At 43.5% G+C, this 16,714-nt stretch overlaps 1 protein-coding gene across 5 annotated transcripts in view; it reads right to left on the bottom strand.

Moving 5' to 3' along the window:
• LOC124555011 (dnaJ homolog subfamily C member 21) overlaps window positions 1-16,714 on the bottom strand; it is a 238,674-nt gene that overhangs the window by 16,196 nt on the left and 205,764 nt on the right. For 4 of the 5 annotated variants that reach the window (XM_047128752.1, XM_047128755.1, XM_047128756.1 and 1 more), the window contains exon 1: window positions 11,580-11,723. The exons of the other annotated variant lie outside the window; for it this stretch is intronic. The gene's annotated coding sequence lies outside the window, so the exon portion shown is untranslated. Of the gene's footprint in view, window positions 1-11,579; window positions 11,724-16,714 lie in introns of those variants that run through there. 5 annotated transcript variants of the gene reach the window in all.

Below are 16,714 nucleotides of genomic sequence, written 5' to 3'. Positions count from 1 at the left end.
GTACCAGCTTGGGTGATCACCCCTCCCTGGGCCTGGCCTTTACCTGGAGGTACATACATCTCCTACTTGTCTACCCAGGATAGGGAATTACGTGTTACCCTGTCACCAGCTATGCGTGGGAACACGTGGGCCGGCCTTCAGACATGCACAGAGAGGAAAGAAAGAAAGGAACAAAGAAAAGGAAACAAGAGAAGAACTCCAAAACGGCACAGCGGAGAAGAAGGTAAAGAAAAGAAGCAAGGAAAGAGAAGGACAACGTAAGGATACTTTACATTGTAGAGAGAAACCACTTCATTCGTTCACAAGCATACGTCTCTGGACGTAGGCGCAAAACATACTCCCAGAGAGAGGGAGAAGGGGAAGGGAAGTGGCAGGGGGGGGGGGGGGGGGGATGTGGAAAGGGAAAGTATGCAGGCCAGAAAGGAAAGAGCTGCACGAGTTCGGGGTCCTGTGCTTGCCATGCATGTATCCACAAAAAGAGTTGTGGACCCCCTGGGGGATATTTTTTTTTTTAATGGTTTTAGGGCGCAAAACTGCTACGGTCAGTAGCGCCCATTCTGTGGCTTAGGGAAGGGTGAAAAAAAAAAAAAAACAAATGGGAAATCAGCAGCAATCAGGGCTAAACTCAAAAAGAGGGGAAACAAAAAAACAAAAAGAAAATCACTGTAGAAGGGGATTGTTTTCCCCAAAAAGAGCTTCAAATGACCATCGTCATCTCACTGACACTGATAAACTCGACGACACGATCGGCTGAGCACGTATCATCTGCTATAATGGAAGATATATATCGGGCGACAGCTGAAAATGGGCCCGTACCAGAGTAAAACAGGGGCACTGAAGTAAAAGGTGTCTCACCGTCCACAGCTGAGAGCAGTGGGGACAAAGCTTGGGAGGATCGCCACTTAAAATATGGCAATAGCTAAAAAGACAGTGCCCTATCTAGAGTCTAGTTAAAATCACCCCCTCCCGATGACGAGTTCGGGAGGAAGAGGTCCAAGCACAGGGAAGAGGTTTCACGTCCCACAATTAATTATCGGGAAGCGTAGACCAATGATACACTACATCCAAGGTGGCATTGAAAAAAGATCATGGGAAAGATGAGCAGTCATGAAAGACAGATGGCTAGCTTGACGACTCAGAAGGACAGCTCACTGATTGGACAGCGGAGGTTCAGCAGTCTCAGCATAAAGGCCTTCCACGGGGCTGGTGTAAAAAGCTCCCGACGCTAAAGGCAATCCACGGTGGTGGACAGAGTCGAGACGCCGAAGAATAGATGGCTGAGCAGAGGAGTAAACTATGCTCCCATAGCCCAATTTCGAGCGCACTAAGGTGCGATATAGGCGGAGAAGGACCACTCACTCCGCTCCCCAGTAGGTATCATTCAGAACGCGGAGGGTGTTGATGGATCACAGGCAGCAAGCCGAAAGATGGGAAACGTGGGAGGACCAGCACAGTTTTCTGTCACACATATGTCCCAAGAATTTAGCAACGTCCATGAACGGAAGGTCAACAGGGCCTAAATGAAGGGAAGGTGGATGAAACTCCGTACGATGTCAAAAATTTACACAGACTGTCTTACTGGGAGAAAAGCGAAAGTTGGTTTCGATACTCCAAGAGTGGAGTTAATCAAGACATCCTTGAAGACATCATTCAAGAAGGCTGGTCCGTTTAGAGCTGTAGTAGATCGCAAAATCATGGACAAAGAGGGAGCCCCGAGACATCGGAATGGAGACAATCCATTATTGGATTTATTGCGAAAGCAAACAGTACAACACTTAGCACGGATCCCTGGGGCACTCCGTTTTCTTGGGAGAAAGTACGGGAGAGAGCAGTGCGCTCTGTTATAAATTCACAAATAAAAAGGGGTAGCCGATCTCGAAAGCTGCAAGAGAACAGTGTGCGGAGGACGACTGTCCTCCAACAGGCATCGTTTGCTCACTCCAGATCTAAAAATATTGCTACCATTTGGCATTTCCTGCGAAAATTGTTCATGATGTAAGTCGAGAGTAACAAAATGGTCAACTGCAGAACGATGCTTTCGGAAACTGCATTGGGCAGGTGTTAAAAGTCCTCGGGACTCCAGCCACCAGGCTAAGTGGCAAGTCACCATACTCTCCAAAACCTTACATACACCACTCGTGAGAGATATGGGGCGATAGCTAGAGGGTAGATGTTTGTCCTTTGCAGTTTTTAGAAGATGAACAACGATAGCTTCCCGCCATCTTCTGGGAAAGGTACTGTCTGTCCAAATTCGATTATAAAGGCGAAGGAGGTAATGCAGACTATGGTATGATTGCTCCCTCCTACGTATATCTCGCGAAGAGACCATGAGGATAAAATCAGAGAGATTAGAGCCCACACAGAGGCACACCGACAATCCTCCTTTCCACAAACAATACGAGACTGGAATAGAAGGGAGAACCGATAGAGGTACTCAACGTACCCTCCGCCACACACCGTCAGGTGGCTTGCGGAGTATGGCTGTAGACGTAGATGATAAATGCAGCAACATTTGGACGTGGACACCATCCGGTCCTGGGGCAGCGAGAAGAAGAGAGTGCGTGTTGGAGTTCCCGCATGGAGAAAACAGTATTATAGCTTTCGCTATTCTGAGAGGAGAAAACAAGAGGTCGCACTTCCGCTGCACGTTTCTTCGGGAGAAAAGCTGGTGGGTAATTTGAACAGCTCAAAATCTCAGCAAAGTGTTGACCCAATGAGTTAGAAATTAAGACTGGGTCCACTAAGGTATCATGCGCGACAGTGAGCCCAGAGATCAGGGAGAAACTAGACGCGGGATATAACCATCGAATTCGACTCCAAACTACTGAAGAGGTAGTGAAGGTGTTAAAGGAGCTAGTAAAGCAGTCCCAGCTTGCCTTCTTGCTATCGCGGATGACGCGACGGCATCATGCACATAACTGCTTATAGCGGATACAGTTGGCCAAAGTAGGATGGTGGCGGAAAATGTGAAGAGCAAATCTCCGCACGTGTATTGCATCACAGCACACCTTGATCCAGCAAGGAACTGGGGGGGGGTGCCGGAGCAAATTGGAGGTGCGAGATATTAAACGTTCCACAGCTGTAAGAATAACTTCTGCAACATGAGTGACATGATTGTCGACACTAGGAAAGTGACAGTCATCAAACGTCGCTAGAGAGGATAAAAGTATCCAACCGGCTTGGGCAAACTTCCAGCGTCTCGGGCGCATAGATGGCAGTTGTGGCTGCAATTGAAGGACACATGGAAAATGGTCACTCTAGTGTGTATCAGCAAGAGCAAACCATTCTAAGCGCCCAGCTAGCTGAACAGTACCGACGGAAAGGTCCAAACGAGAGAAATTTGTCGTGGAGGCAGACAAAAATGTAGGTTCCCAATGTTGAGGCAAACAAGATCTGCTTCATGGAAGAGGTCAATCAATAGAGAGCCTCGAGGACAAAGACTTGGAGATCCCCAAAGTGGGTGGTAGGCACTGAAGTCCCCAACCAGCAAATGGGGAGGGGGGGGGGGGGCGGGGGAGCTGACCAAGGAGATGAAGGAGATCAGCTCTTACCATCTGTGTAGACGATGGAATGTATAGGTACAAAGAGAGAAGGTGTATCCAGAAATGAAAAGACGGGCAGCGACATTTAGGAAGGAACTGTTTAAGGGGATTGGGTGATAATGGACAATATCATAGAGAAGAATCATAATTCCCCCGTGTGCCAGAGTGCCATCAACAGAGGGGAGATCAAAGCGGACTGACTGGAAATGAGGGGAAAACAAAGCGATCGGGGGCTGCAGCTTTGTTTCCTGAAGACAGAAGATGACATGGGAGTAGGATCATAAGAGGATCGACAATTCATCCCAATTGGCTCAAATACCGCAGACATTCCAATGGATAATTGACAAAGGGAGAGCAGAAAAGGGAAGAATCTTACCACAGTTGCTGTCAACTCAATGACTGCTGAGAGCCGGCAGCCAACAGCATAGAATGGCATTCAGCCAAAGGCAGAAGATCGTGATCTATAGGTTGCTCGGGGGCAGCTCCTGCCACCAGCGATCGGCGGCCAGCAGTGCGCCTTGGCAACACAGAAGACGGCTAAGGGTGGTTACTGCCGGGTGGCGCTGTAGATGAGACACGCTGTGGCGGAGAAAGAGAGGAACTTCGTTTCTTATGAGCCTTCTTGGAAACAGGATGTAGTATGGATGAGGGAGGAATCGATGGTCATGAAGTCGGGGGTACGTAAAAAATCTTCACGAGTAGGCTCTTTTTTGGAAGTCCGGGTATCTGATTTTGGGGCTCGTGATGTAGCAGGAGCAGATGAAGGGTGAACTGTAGAGTGAGCAGGTAATAGTGGGGATGTTGAACGGGCGATCTTCGCGCTGGCCGATCTGACAACCGTGGCACTAAAGGCGAGATCGCAAGCCTGCGCAGCTGCCCCCTTAGTAGGGCAAGTAGACGCAAGGATACTGCTATATTTACCTGTTGTGGGCACAGTGGGGTTTCGACTGGCAAATAACTTACGAGCAGCAAATGTAGGCACCTTATCCTTCACTTGGATTTCCTGAATAAGTCATTCGCCTTTGAAAATGGGGCAATCTCTAGAGGAAGCAGCGTGGTCGCCCACACAGTTGATGCAACGAGGCGATGGAGGTGGACAAGCACCCTCATGAGCATCCTTGCCACATGTAACGCATTTGGCCGGATTGGAACACTACTGGCTGGCATGATTAAACCGCTGACACCGATAGCAACGCGTAGGGTTGGGGATGTAAGGGCGAACTGAAATTATCTCATAGCCCGCTTTAATGTTCGATGGAAGATGAACTCTGTCAAATGTCAAGAAGAGGGTACAAGTTGGGACCAAGTCCTTGTCAACCCTTTTCGTGACTATGTACAGCCGTTACGGCCTGGTCAGCCAGGTAGTTTTGAATTTCCTCATTGGACAATCCGTCGAGTGAGCGTGTACAAACCAACCCATGTGATGAATTCAAAGTGCAGTGTGCTTCCACCTGGACAGGGAAGGTGTGTAGCAGTGGAGTTCGCAGCAATTTTTGCGCCTGGAGGGCACTGACTGTTTCTAACAACAAGGTGTTATTTCGTGATCGGGAACAGGACTTTACAGGATCTGCAATTGCATCGACACCTTTCTGAATAATGAAAGGGTTGACTGTGGAGAAGTCTTGACCTCCGCCCGACCAAGAAACAACAAGGAACTGTGGCACTGATGGAAGAATTGCCCATGGCTGAGACTCATCTAACTTTCACTTGTGAGCAGAATTTTAGACTTAGAGGATACCATTGCTAAAGTATCCCCCACGATTACCGGCGTCTCTGATGGCACGCTCTTTCCTCGTGGGGGTCCTCTCTGAGGGCACTCCTGCCTTAGGTGATTGTTCACATCTCAGGTCACACCTCCCAAGAAACAGACGGAGGGACCAATTGGCATGTTCGGAAGGTACCAGCTCTGGTTATCACCCCTCCCTGGGCCTGGCCATTACCAGGGGGTACGTAAGTGTCCTACCTGTCTACCCGGGCTGGGGAATTATGCATTATCCCGTCACCGACTACATGTGGGAGCACATGGGTGGGCCTTCAGACATGCACAGGGAGGAAAGAAAGAGAAAGGGAGGAACAAAGAAAAGGAAAGAAGAGAGGTCTCAAACACTGCAGCGGAGAAGAGGGTAAAAGAGAAGAGGAAAGGAAAAGAGAAGGATGAAGAGAGGACAGAGACTTTCCAGCAGAGAGAGCAAAGAAGAGAGACTATGTCTTACAGTTACAAGCATCCGTCTCCGGACGTAGGCACGAAACATACCCCCAAAGAGGGAGAAGGGGAAGGGAAGAGGCGGGGGGAGGGGGGGGGGATGGGGAAGGATGTGGAAAAGAAAGGTATTCAGCCTGGAAAGGAAATAAAGATGCACTAGCTCGGGGTCCTGTGCTAGCCACGCACGTCTACATCTACATGATTACTCTGCAATTCACATTTAAGTGCTTGGCAGAGGGTTCATCGAACCACAATCATACTCTCTCTCTCTACCATTCCACTCCCGAACAGCGCGTGGGCAAAACGAACACCTAAACCTTTCTGTTCGAGCTCTGATTTCTCTTATTTTATTTTGATGATCATTCCTACCTATGTAATTTGGGCTCAACAAAATATTTTCGCATTCGGAAGAGAAAGTTGGCGACTGAAATTTCGTAAATAGATCTCGCCGTGACGAAAAATGTCTCTGCTTTAATGACTTCTATCCCAACTCACAAAAGAGTTGTGGACCCCCTGCGGGGGGGGGGGGGGGGGGGGGGGGGGGGATGTTGACAGTTGCTGTCTTTATGGGACAATGTTATCCAACTGTAACAAGTCCAATACAATTTCTTGAACTCTGTATTCAAAGCAACATCTTGACAGGAAAGGCCATAATGATGAAACTGCCACAGAATGGTCTCCAATTGCTGTATCCGGCCTGCTTTAGATGAAGAAACACTATTGTGAGGCTTTACCGGAATAGTACAGCATGGTGTATGCCTATTAAAGCAATGTGTGATTGTGGCAGATTGCTATTTCTTGAACCAACATTGGATATGATTAAGGAGCTGCCTGGATTTGAGAACTGAGACAAGCCTGCAGTTTAGCACAGTGTGTTTCCTGTGCTGCTGATGAGGGTAGCACCCCAGTAACTACTCACGTAAGTATTGCTCTTCGTTGATTTCAGGATGGGAGTTAGGGCAGTATCCTTCAAGGGGCCAAGGAGTCATTTCTCATGTACAGTTGAACACAGTGAGGACGACTCTTGCATTCTCAGTGAGGTGCTGAAACATACAGCAGTGAACTTTACTGTGACCAGGTACAATTCACAAGTCATTAACAAACCTCAACCCAATTCCCATACACTGAAGACACAGTTGTGAACTTCCATTTTGTTGGAACATTCTCTCTTTTTTTTTTATCCTTTCATAACTCAGATATTTTCCAGTCATTATCTGATTGGGTGTGATGTTTTCTGCAGTCTGTTGGTGCTTAAACCAGTGCAGAGCAGCATACCTGCCCATGACTGCAAAGTAGCACTCCTCAGGCCACCAGGGGACACATTACCATAACAACTGTTACGAAGACTATACAATTGATGCCTCAGTGGAACACAATCATAATGGCAGCCATCCATTTCTGGACATTATCACAATGTTCAAATACAGCTGGCTGACTGTGCAGTGTCCAGTTGCCCTTGCTCACTACCGATTTCAGTAGCTTCCTATTGGGCACTGTTCAGTCTGCATTGTGTATCTGTACTGGGAATTGCATGCTGGGAGTGCAAATTGTCAACCATCTCCCACAGAGCAGGTGGAAAATGTTTGAGAATGTGCTGAAGAATTAGTGAACAACCCTGTAGCAGTTCTGAAATTCATGCTATACTACATGTTCACAAAAGAGGTTTTCTTTTTTGTGTGGTGCTCTCAACAGCTCAACCCCATTGACACGTAGCTGACAGACCAACAGCACATTGTCTGCACTTAAGTCTCCTCTCCAAGGAGGAAATGTTGGGTGAGCTGTGGTACAAGACTGCTGCGAGCCATGATGTTTAACTCAATAGTGGGTACACACAAAGAACATCTGGTCACTCAGTATGGCATGGATACTAATACAGTAACTGCTTGAAACCTGGCATATACAGTGAGGTAAAGAGTGATGAATATTAGCCATACAACTTTCAGCCCTCTTCTCACTGAAATAGTCCTTTCCGTTGACCTCTCTCAAGCAAACAGATTTCACTCTTTCAAATGTGTTTCCTGCACACCAGCACAGAGAGACCCACAGTGACAAGTCTGAGTTCATATGTAGTGAGTACTATATCCATTTGTGTGTCACTGTAGAATGAAAACCATTTCACTGGAGGTCTTATTCTTCTTCTTCTTTTTACTTTTCCTTGGCAATTGTAATGTTCTAAGCAGACATACAGTGCCTTCTTAGTTCACTCAGTCAAATTTCATCACTACAGTAGGTGGCACATCATTATACAATTCTGATAAAATGAGTGTCAGATGGTCTGACAGATTTTTACATATCTTTCTTGAATCAGAATTTCATGTCTTCATTTATCACTTTACGGAGATGGTAAATGCATTGTGTACTATTGTTGGCAATCTTTGATAACTTCTGACACTAGATGTTACTGTTTACTATACCTTCCCTATTTTCTTTACAGTTGTTTGTTTTTTAATAAGGCTTCACAAATGTCCTTGCAGAAAGTCTTTACAGACATCTTTTGTCACTGCCTCTAATACTTCGATGTAAAATGGGGTCAACTTCTCAAACATCCTTTCCTCCAACACTGTTACTAAAAATACATTTGGCTCCAAAAGTGAACTGTTGTTATTTAGGCATTTCAGTCGATTTTTACCATGCTCAGATGGGCTACCCAGGTGAGCTTACTCTGTTGGGTATGTGTGCTCACCAGGGGTCTACCTAATCTACTGAGAGTGCTGTTTACAGAATTAGTGTACACTTCCCATCTTCCACAAGGAGGTACAGTAGAAAGAGTCCACACAAATAGAGCCCCACTTGCCAGTGTAAGTCTTACACCGTTTAAGTGTGGCCATTGGCCAAGAGATTTTCCACTACTGACTACTACTACTCCTCCTCCTCCTCCTCCTCCTCAACAGTCACCCCACCACCAACAGTACGTAACACACTCCCAGGTTAAGGGATGCATATACGATCATACTGTCATCCTAATCCTGGCGGTCAAGATGAGATACACACACCCTATGACAAATGTTCCACTGTCACAACACATGGTGGCTGTTTAAACACATACCAAGTTTGCAGTTAGAAAGAATCAGTGGTGCTCACCGAAAGTCTCACGTTTGCCAGGCACATGCCTGTCTTAGTTCCTATTTGAAAAACAGGATGCAAAAATTTACATTAGCCTTCACACTAATTCAGACATGAATATGTCCATGGGAAAAATAATGGGTGTTCCACAACATTTGACCATGTGTTTACTATTTTTCTACTTATTTATTCACATCAGCTGGAAGAATTGATTCCATTTGCATAAAGTAAACATTACTGGAAGGTAAAGTAAAGCATGGATAGGATAAAGGAAATAATGTTATCTCTAAAAGTTATTATAAACTGGATTTGCACAAATAATCTAGCTTTAAACATTTAAAAAATCATATTATTCAGTTTCTTTAATGCAAAAGTACCCCATACCCAATCTACAGTAGCAACAACAAATAACAATGCAAAATGCTCTCAGTTCTCGGGTGTATGAAAACAGATCAAAAACAAAAGGTGCAGACTGGAAGGAGGAATGACTGGTACAGAATCTGTATTTACGTAACATAAGAATTGGAGATGAAATGACAGACGGAAAGAGCATTATAAGAGACATTAAGTTGTTTCTTATCCCCTTTTTTGTTCAACTTATACCTGGAAGGACTATTGGAAAAGGGTTGGAGACAAAAAGTGGAGTAGGCTGTGGTATTGGTAGGAAGAGAGTAGAAGGTATAAGATTTGCTGATGACATGTTATTAGAGAGAGAGGAAGTGAAAAAACTATAAATAAAATGCTAGAAGATATGAATGACACTTTTGTGGAGCATGGGATGAGAAGCAATACAGTAAAAACAACGAATATGGTGATTGGCACCAGGAAGGTGACTGGATGATATAAAGATAGGAAAAGTTATTACTAAGCAAGTAAGAGCATTTAATTAACTTGGAAGTACAATAACTGAAGACTTTAGATGTCATCAAGAAGTTAAAATTCACACAGCTATAGTGAAGAAGGCATTCAATAGAAAATTATGTGGCAAACTTACATGAAGGCCTCAGAAAAAGTCAGGACATGGTTTCTGTCTGTAGTGAGGCATTTTATGGGGTGCAAACATGGATACAAACAACAGGATGAGAAAAGGCCACACGCATTTGAGACGTGGAAGTGGAGCAGAATGGAAAGGGCAAGCTGGATGGAAAGAGTGAGTATAACAGAAAAGTGTTGGAGAGAATTAGTATGAGGAGAGATGGGTACTGCAGTTTGTAAGCAAACGGAAGAACTGGACGGTAAGTTCACCGAGATGGAAGTGCTTCCTGAATGACAATTTTCAAGGAATACTTTGTAGGAGGAGACAGAGAAAGGAGATAAAATATGATAGATGACAAAGCTAAGCAACAATTAAGCAGATGTGGAAAGGATGGTAGAAGAAAGAGCGTGAAAACTTCCACACATGAAAATCTGTCTTTGGGCAGAACACTAATGATGATTAAATACATTCACAAATTTGATTAGAAGTTTTCAGCCAGGTGATACTTTAAAAGTGTAGTGTTTCATTATTCCATGTTTTCCACAAGATGACAGACAACATATGTGTGTTAGGTTAGACCAAGCTTCTATCTGGGAACAAAGCCGTGTAATAAATTTCCCAAGGCAATGGAAAAGATTAAATCTGTTCAAAACGGCAGTGAAAACCTTTATAACTAGTGAATACTACACAGAGTTAGAGGACTCTGAACAAGGGTGAATAATGAAAAGGGATAAGCACCATGTCACAAGTCACTACATGATCATCATTTACCGATTTCACAAGAAAATCATATGCCAAGACGTAAAGTGTAATATCATGTGATTCACACAAGCCCAACATCTCATTCATTATGGGGGGGGATGCTTGTTCAGTTTTCCAAGCAGACTGAAGGGGGAGGCATGTACACATGCATGACACAGTGTAGCACATTATGCTCCTGGAATAAGTTTTCCTTGTGGACTGAAGGGAGCACAAGAGGCATAGCAGCATACTGATGGCAATGGTCTCAACAAATAATGTCCGTATCATGTGCAGTGACAGTGCAGAGAGATGCCAAAAAACAATGTAATTTCCCTGAATCACTCCAGCCAAGTGCCAGAATGGTTCTTTCATCAAGGCAACAGCCGACCACCTGTCCTATCATCATAAAACATACTTTTGTATTCTGTGTGTGTGTGTGTGTGTGTGTGTGTGTGTTCTGAGCTACTGATTTTCAATGCAGCTAAGCGATCTGTGGACGAGAAAGATGATATGCAAACAACAGCATGAGCATGGACATGAATAGGTGCTCAAACATAGACACGATGCAGCTAAACCTATGAATATCTGCTCTTGACCAGCTGTTCATATACAGACTGTATCCCAACTAAATTTTGTTACAAGTCTCACATTTCTAACACGTGCATTCCATCAGTTATCAGTAAACATGTGTAACTAGTGCTACTTCGCACAACAGTTTGAAAAATGAAGGTCACAGTCAACGGTGGGCACGGGATAAATTATTAAAGCCCTACTCAATAATGAACGGGTAGCGAAGTCAGCATTTACAGTCAAGAATAATTCTCCTGGAGTAAAGTATTGCGGTAAGTTCAACTGAGGTACCGATTTTGGTTAGATAAATTCCAGAATACTGTCTTAATCATATTTTCGTAACATTACAGGAAATTTACGTCTTAGATTCGATTTTTTTAAATTACGTGACACACATAAATATGCTAAAGTTGATTCAACGCATTCCTTATAACGTTAATGCGACTTCCCAGCTGATTAAAATTAATCTCAAAGTAATACTTACAGTACTTCACCTACTTCTTCAACATGCTCAAACCTCGCTTGCACAACGCAACCCACGTTGCTTAACCACAACAGTACCAAACCGTGTACCAATTTCGTCTGCGATGTAAACCAAAGATGATCAAAGGGTGGCTTTTTAATTTTTTATAGGCTTCCAGCATACAAACTTTTTAGCCATCACAAATAAATGTACTGACACACATAACAAGCTACCTTTTTTTTCCTTCGTCATACATACTGTTTAGGGCATACATTCATATGTTTTCAGATCAAAATTATTGTAATCAGATTACAAAACACAGTTGACTGCTAAAAATTTATTTGTTAATTAAGTTCCTTAGTTAAGTTTAACTCATTTTTGATTTTTATGTCTTCTTTGGCTAGAAACCGAGATATGGCATCATACGTACTCCTGGTTGTGTCTCCGAGAATTGGGATCGCGCAAAGCGGCTGGCAGTGACCAAGCCTTAAGAGCTCCTTTAAAATGTCGACTCTGCCTTTCTTATAGCATCTACATTGAAATAAGATGTAATTTACGTCACCAATTGTTTCCTCTTCACATTGACAGTGAGGCGTCTCCGATACGCCGATTCTATGTAAGTGGGCAGGGAAAGATCCATGATTGAGACGCATTCTCACAACGGATGTTATAATTTTCCTTGAATGTTTGAAGTTCGCAAACCATGGCTGTCTTGGTATGAATGTCTGTATGCGTCCATGGCTTTTACCTCTTGTTTGTTGGCTTTTATTCCATTCTTCCTGCCATGAGAGAATCGCTTGTTGTTTTACTTTTATGAGGTATTCTGTGCATGGGAGTTTACTGTCCATAGGTCTTCCACTCTTAATCGCACCTTTCGCTAGTCGATCTGCTTTATCATTGTATAGAATGCCGGAATGTGATTTGACCCATACAAATTCTATAATTTGGTCAGTCTTCGTAGCTTTGTGGTATTGATCCAGTATGTCGAGGGTGTATTTACTAGTTCTTTTGTCCCAACTCCTGTAACTAATGGATTTCAGAACGCTTTGAGAGTCATTGATTATTACTGCCTTGGGGATTTTGAGATATTTTGCATATTTGATTGCCTCTATAACAGTGAAAGTTTCAGCAAGAAATATGGAAGCATCATATGGTAGTTGAAACTTCTTTTCTTCTGCAGATTCTGGACAGAAGAAAGCACATCCGGTATGATTTTCCGTCCCCATTTTTGAGCCATCTGTGTATAGCTTAAGATATCCTGCCCACTTTTCTGCCAGGTGCAATGTAGGTGAAAACTGCTCATGTCCTTTTCCTTTACAGGAATAGTCTAAGTATGTTACAGGAATGTCGTGATAAGAGCTGTGATAGTCATATAGGAACACTGGAAGAACCTCACTTCGATGTACTTTCTTTTGGAGATATTTCCACTCTTCGTACTGCTTGTAGATATAAAACTGCTGTTTTATGACATTTCTGTTATTCCCGATTTGAGAGAGCGTTTCGCACTTTTTTATCAGTGGATGTTTACTATCTGCCATCCGCTGTAAGATATAACGATCATACATCATTGTTCTGCGAATGTGCATTTCTGATGCTTCCAGGAGAAGGGCGTTAGTAGGAGAAGAATGCATAGCTCCGAGGCAGATGCGTAAGCATCTGTACTGCAGTTGATCCAGTGGTGCTAGGTACTTGTTAGCAGCAGTGTGATAGACCGTGCATCCATAGTCTACACGGGAACGTATCAACGTGCGGTAGAGAGTGAGTAGACTGTTGGGGTGAGCCCCCCACCATACCCTTGTCACAGATCTGATAAGGTTCAATGCTTTTTCACATGTACTGACGATGGTCTGAAATTGCGGTATCCAACTCATTCTGGAATCGAAGAGAACACCAAGAAACCTCGCCTGGGATTTTAGTTGTACTTTATGACCAGAAAGTCTTACACTATTCAAGCACCCTGGCATAGTTTGGTTCGTGAAAGGAACGAGTACCGATTTTTCTGCCGAAATCTGTAACCCAAAGCTACATAATGTTTGATCCTGTGTGCCCATCGCCTTTGATATCTCTCAAACAGCCTGATCCATTCCTCTGGTCGACACATACAAACAAATATCATCTGCATACTGGAAGATTTTAACTGAAAAAGGGATAATCCTCGCCAGCTCGTTAATATATAGCGCAAAGAGTAGATGGCTGAGGACAGCTCCTTGTGGAAGACCTGTTGTAAAAAGACGTGATCCATTTAATTTATTTTGAAACCGAACCCATATGTGTCTTTCAGTGAGGAAAGTGCTGATTCCATACATCAGTTGTGGCGGGATTCCAATGGTTTCCAACTTCTATAGCAACATAGGTATAAGAACATTATCATATGCTCCAGCTATATCCAGGAATATAGCTGTTACATTCTCTTTTCTTGTTGTTGCGTCATAAATCTCTGAGGTTAAGATATTTATGTTATCTATTATACCCTTGCCTTTTCTAAACCCATACTGACTCGATGACAGAGTCTGATTTGATTCCAACCACAATTCCAAGTGATTTTTTACCAGGCGTTCTAAAGTTTTACCGATACAGGTAGAAAGAGAAATAGGTCTGTATGATTTTTTTCTGTTCTTCATCCTTATGTGGTTTCAGTATGGGTACCACTACTTGAGTTGTCTAATCTTCTATTAGTGTGTCATTCATTGGTTAAACATGTGTAACAGTTTTCTGAGTGCTATGTCTGGGAGATTTTCTACTATATGATAGTGTATATCGTCCTTACTGGGTGTGGAAGTTACGCTCTTTTTAATACCATTCATCAGTTCTTCATACGAAAACGGTACCACGAGCGGATGATTGTAATCCCGTTGCTCCAGGGGGCAATATGGCTGCTCGGCTGCAGATGCTGGTGAGATTCAATTCACAAAGTCTTCAAGTCATGCATCACTTAGTGGCTGACGCATAGTGAAGTTTTTGTTTTTGAAAAATCTCAATTTCTTCTAAATATCAGCGATACTAACATTGTTATTTAACGATTCACAGAAATTTTGCCAGCTATTCTTTTTACAGTCTTTTAACTGCCTTCGAACTCTCGCTGCTATTTTCCGATATGCAATGAAGTTTTTTACATTTCGTTGTTTACAGGAGTTACTGTACGCAACTTTGCGCTGTGCTATGGCTCTAGAGCACTCTGGTGTCCACCATACTGGAGGCCGTTGTTTCAAAACGAAGGCTTCCTTTTTTCTTGGAATGGACATTGTTGCAGCGTCTTCAATAACTGAAATTAGCTGTTGGTAGGCCTCTTTTGGAGCTAACAAATTTTTAAAAGATTGAAACTTCACCTGGACAGTTGCAGTATACTTTGGTCAGTCAGCATCCTTTATTTTCCACCTGCTGATTGGGTAGATAGTTTCTACTATATTTATAAGTAAGTTTATTTTGATTTCCAGAGGGAATTAATCTGACAAGGGAATGGTCAGACTTGTCATGCCGAAACATGTATTGCTTTTTTTAGCACTGTTATTTAACTGTGCAAAAGGTCCGTGTGCAAACTTGTAGCTGCTGACATGAACTGGAAGTCACCTAAAAAAAAATCACGAACATGGCTGTGTTTTCTGCTTGGCGCTTGCAGTGACGGCTGGCCACCCCTGGAAATGGCGAGTCGCGAGCGTTGTGCGCATGGTCGGGAAGTGCGGCCGTCTTATCGCGGCGTTCACTAAAGAGGGATATCGCTGCACGGTTTTGGTGGAAAGGGGAAACGAATATCCGTTTCTGTGGCATGCACGTCCTTTTAATTTCTGGTACGTATTTCGAAACATACCGTCCGGAAACTGGTTTGAGATGTGAAAGATGTTCTGTACATGTTCATCTATACTCCACAAGCCACTTTATGGTGGACATTCAATCTCCCCTCACAGGTGATGGCGAACCCTGTAAATGTTTTGTTGCTTGCCATGGAGATATACCATAGACGCCAAATGAAGCAATCAACAGAAAACACGCGGAAGACTATGTGTTGTGCGACATGGTTGTTAAACTTCTAGACGAGCATGTAAATGGCGCAGACATGTGGCTAGAAACAACTGAAACACTCGATATTGCAGACTGTGAATCTACAGAAGGCAAAGACACCGACGAAAGTTGCACTCATGAAGACTCTTCGAGTGATAGTGCCACGTACCATCATCAATTATCTCCGAAAGTAACACCAGCAACTACAATTACCTTATCAGACAAAGAAAAAGCGGTGACGTATTGGTTGAACAAAAGTGGTAAGAAACGCCTACGTGTCAGTACTGTTCAAAATAAGTATCGCTTTGTCCGTTCTGAGCGTGACTTGTATAGATGGAAAAAGGAAGTCGCTGGACGACATAAGAGTCGACTGGAAATTGCTACGGAGATAAATGCGCGACTTTTTGAGCTATTTACCGATGCCAGACAACAGTCATTTAGTGTCAGCGATACAACTTTGCGTGATTGGGCGTTAGAGATCGCCAACGCGATAGGCGCTAAAGAATTTACAGCTTCTCAAAGTTGGATTAGTCGCTTCAAAAGATCACATAAAATTATGGCAAGAAAAATAACAAAATTTGTATCGAGAAACAGGTCGGAAAATGAAGTGACACAAATCGAAATGATAGAAGCTTTTCTTACGAATGCAAAAAATAAGATCGCTAGTTTTAGTGAATCGTACGTGTACAATGCAGATCAGTCAGGTTTTCAAAAAGAAATGCGTGCGAAAAGAACACTGTCATTCAAAGGGGAAAAACATATTGAGGCGATTGCGCAGTCCACGACTGCACTCACCCATTCATACACTATAATGCCCATAATTAGTCTGGATGGTTCATTGCTGCCTAAACTATATGTGTGTCTTCAAGAACCAACTGGACGTTTTGGACCACGTGTCAAAAGAACAATGTCCTAATCAAACAATCTTGTGGTAGACGCCTCGAAGTCTTGAAAAATGGGAAATTAAAACGTTACACTTCTCATGCGTCATGCTTTTCTTCCGTTCTGCGGGAACAAATCTCTTCTCCTTCTAGATTCGTGGTCAGGTCATAAAAGGTCTGAATCATTAAAAGCTGTATTTCGAGCCCACCCTGACAAAGAAGTAGAGATATTTCAGATTCCACCTGGCACGACGAACGTGATTCAACCTTTAGACAGAG

Source organism: Schistocerca americana, chromosome X, assembly GCF_021461395.2.
Source record: "Schistocerca americana isolate TAMUIC-IGC-003095 chromosome X, iqSchAmer2.1, whole genome shotgun sequence".
Taxonomy (NCBI): domain Eukaryota; kingdom Metazoa; phylum Arthropoda; class Insecta; order Orthoptera; family Acrididae; genus Schistocerca; species Schistocerca americana.
Note: the sequence above shows the minus strand (reverse complement) of the source record. Positions and strands in the feature narration are given on the sequence as shown.